This window comes from Oncorhynchus keta, chromosome 6, assembly GCF_023373465.1.
Source record: "Oncorhynchus keta strain PuntledgeMale-10-30-2019 chromosome 6, Oket_V2, whole genome shotgun sequence".
In the NCBI taxonomy this organism is placed as follows: Eukaryota; Metazoa; Chordata; class Actinopteri; order Salmoniformes; family Salmonidae; genus Oncorhynchus; species Oncorhynchus keta.
The window spans coordinates 21834614-21838530 of NC_068426.1; the positions used below are offsets into that span (position 1 = coordinate 21834614).

Below are 3917 nucleotides of genomic sequence, written 5' to 3' on the forward strand. Positions count from 1 at the left end.
AGCTCTTGACATGGCTGGATAACAGGACTGATAAACATTGTGCAGAAGAAGTAGGCAACATCATGCCTTTTTCACAAGTAGTGTTTTTCTACAGGCCTGGCCTAGTGTGACAGCATCTGCAGTACAACCCTGAGCTCTGAGTAAGCAATCAATACTATTACCCCAGGAGGTTAACTCACTAGGGTTGATCAGATGTAGCTATAGATCACACTATGAAGAACCACTTTCTTTTCTACCCATATTCTCAGGATGTAGCAAATCTAATTTCCCTCTGTTTTTAACCTCATTGATGTTGTGCAATGTTTGTACTGTCAATAGATTTTTTTGTACTCAGAGTGCAGTAGTTTTTTTGTGTGTGAATGAGGAGTGTAAGGGTTTGGCTGGTAATAATTGCCTGTTGCTGGGATAAATGAAGGCCATTTTTTTCACCAACCTTGTGTAAAATGAGACTGATAATCAGTGAGCATTAGCGGCAAGATATTGTTTGCCATGTCTAATTTGGAGATTGAAACCTAAATGGGATTTTTTTCAATCAGTCTATCTCTTAGTCATCCGAGTCAGGGAGGGAGATGAGAATTCACAGCATGTCAGAGGAGTTAATTAGGTTCTAGAATGCCTTCCAGCACAACGTCTGGTGAGAAAGGAGAGGAGGGGAGCTGGGAATGTGAATGCCTTTTGAGCTGTACTCACTCTGTTATCAGTTTACAACGGCAGATCACCCCACTTACCCTCCATTTTCATTTCAACACTCATTTTGTACACAGAAATGACTTCCAGAGAAACGTCAGTTTGCCTACTTAAGGTTTTATATACGTTCTATGCCACCCAATAGCAATACACTGCCAATATACTGTACATTCATTATTTTCCTCAGACTGAATGCAAATGCAGCAAGAAGCACGACAAAAAAATGTATTGCTACTTTGCTATTGTAAAGGAACACATTGGGATTGTCAACAAATTATGAAGGTGAACTATTTTCCAGGTTTTTGTAGAGAAAATGATTCAGTATTTTGTAGAGACTGACTATAGTTTATGACTTTGCATGTTTTGTGCTTTGTTTACTGATTATGTACTACTTCATGTACAATGCATCCTATTTGTATCAAAATATCTTCCAGAGAACTGAAGATGAAATACTTGTTCTATACATGTTTTATTCAGTACCCCAAAGCATTCAGCTGGCTTTTTCAAATTATAATTCAAATGAACATTTACTACTTTAACACATTACCATAAACCTGAAGTTGGACGTGTTTACATGAAATAACATTTTATAATTAACTAGTCAGTTAAGAACAAATTCTTATTTACAATGACGGCCTACCCCGGCCGACGCTGAGCCAATTGCGCGCCGCCCTATCACAATCCGGATGTAATACAGCCTGGATTCATACCAGGGACTGTAGTGATGCCTCTTGGATTGAGATGCAGTGCCTTAGACCGCTGCGCCACCTTTTCATGCAGTAGTGCTTTTTCTCCATCAGAAGCGTTCCCTCGGTCTGGAAGAGGGCATCATTATAAAGCCATTAACGGGTCATGATGCAGCAGATGACCCTTCCATCTGTTAGGCTTATATATATCTGGAGGAGCTACCTCTTCCACTAGGGTGTTTTGTTACCCAGCACATCGATCACTGTGTATTCACCGACTCATAGATGGGGGATGTTTCATTTCACTTTCACCGAGCCATGCTTTAGAGAAGTTAACGCACAACGCCCACAAAGGGAAAGGGAATTGCCACGGAACACATGATAACAAGCGTATTCTTTGTCAAACATTCTTTTCGGAGGAAAATTACAGACGGAGTGATTTATCCTATTCCTTCAAAAAGATCCATTATGTAAAACAAAGATTTAAGATATAGATCAAGGATTGTGTATTGACGATGGTCAGTCAAGTATACCGTTGCCTTGGTGATGGATTGATGTTATAAACAAAAAAATACATATAAAAATACATATAACTGTATAAAGTGGCTGCAGTTGAAAAACATAACACACATTTGCACATATAAACTTGCCAGGAGAAGACATGTGGCTGGGAAGAATACTAAGCATACTGTGATGGATGTCAGATGATGCTACTGCACTGTATATGAGGTGTCTTATAGACAATGTCTTCCCTCTCTCTCACTCTCTTCACACAGCCTATTAGAATTGACTTGGCCTTGAGCCCAGAGAGAGAAGCACATTGACTTCATTAGCTCGTCCTCAGTCAGACTCACAGCACAACATCATGCTGCATTTGTCACAGGTGGTGGAGCATGGTTAAAGAGAGAATCCTGGGTGAACCCACGGGAGCCTGGGGCAGGCAGACATGCACATGTGCACACACTCAGCAAAGACACGTGCATACACGCTGACTCACGCATGCGCGCAATCTCTCTCTCTCTTCTGTATGAACTGTTAAAGGCTCAGTGCAGTCAAAAACATGATTTCCTGGGTTTTATATATATTTCCAAACTATGAGGTTGGAACATTACTGTGAAATGGTACAAATCTTGATTATTCCCTTTCAGAGAAAGAGCTGTTTGAAAAGATTGCCTGAAATTTCAGCCTGTTTTGGCGGGGTGGCATTTTGGCTAGCCTGGTGACATCTCCAGGCGGTAAATGAGTTAATAGAGCAATAAGAAAGAGATTTCCAAACCTCTCTGCCAATAGCTAGTTTTCAGTTTTCCCCTCCCCACTAAGACCACTGAGCTTGAGAAATGGCTCTTTGTTCCTTTTTGACTATTTTAATTGGAATAATCACAGTAAGGTACTTTGTTACCCAGAAATGGTTTGATATTGAGATAAAAACGGCCGCATTGGATCTTAAAGCTCTATAGAGCGTTAGGTGCTCCTGCTATTTTAACCTTCAACCCAAAGTGTCGTATCTCTGTGAGTTCCATGTCACTCAGGTAGTTGTTTACGATCCGTCCTTTCCCAGGTCTCGGGTCCTGTCCCCATGCTTCTCTACAGCCTGGAGCCCTCTGAATGATTTCCCTTCACTGGCCCTGTCTGGACAGAGCACAACCCTCAGCGGCAGAATAATTGGTTCAGAAAAAGGTATCCCTGCTGGTATCACTGTGACTTACTCTGTCTCTCTTCAGGTCGCTCTTCTCTCTCTCTCGCTCTGTCTCTCTATCTCTCTTCCTCTCCTCTCTCCTTGTCCCTCTGTTTCAGTGTCTCTCTGCATTATGCCTGGCTGCGTGGCACACATTTCCTCTCAGCTGAAAGCTTGTCAAGCAACACCTCTCTCAGTTAACGCCTGATCTGCTCACATCTCACAATCACTAATGAAGTGTCTCTGCCATTAAAGGTCAGCTTGTTGCCATCTGCCACCCACCACCATGCCATTCCTTTAGCTTCTGACTGGACAGGGGGAGGACAGAGAGTGGTACATCCTGATTGGACAGGGGGAGGACAGAGAGTGGTACATCCTGATTGGACAGGGGAGGACAGAGAGTGGTAGATCCTGATTGCTATCACTCTCCTTTACCCAGCCCTCCACCCTATCACTCTCCTTTACCCAGCCCTCCACCCTATCACTCTCCTTTACCCAGCCCTCCACTCTATCACTCTCCTTTACCCAGCCCTCCACCCTATCACTCTCCTTTACCCAGCCCTCCACTCTATCACTCTCCTTTACCCAGCCCTCCACCCTATCACTCTCCTTTACCCAGCCCTCCACTCTATCACTCTCCTTTACCCAGCCCTCCACCCTATCACTCTCCTTTACCCAGCCCTCCACTCTATCACTCTCCATTACCCATCCCTCCACCCTATCACTCTCCTTTACCCAGCCCTCCACCCTATCACTCTCCTTTACCCAGCCCTCCACTCTATCACTCTCCATTACCCATCCCTCCACCCTATCACTCTCCTTTACCGAGCCCTCCACCCTATCACTGTCCTTTACCCAGCCCTCCACCC

At 43.8% G+C, this 3917-nt stretch overlaps 1 protein-coding gene across 1 annotated transcript in view; it reads left to right on the forward strand.

The window, feature by feature from the left end:
- The window catches only part of LOC118385234 (uncharacterized), a 93278-nt gene extending 90193 nt beyond the window's left edge, over positions 1 to 3085 (forward strand). Inside the window, exon 4 of the mRNA XM_035772197.2 lies at positions 2932 to 3085. The gene's annotated coding sequence lies outside the window, so the exon portion shown is untranslated. The remainder of the gene's footprint in view (positions 1 to 2931) is intronic.
- Positions 3086 to 3917: the final 832 nt, after the last annotated feature.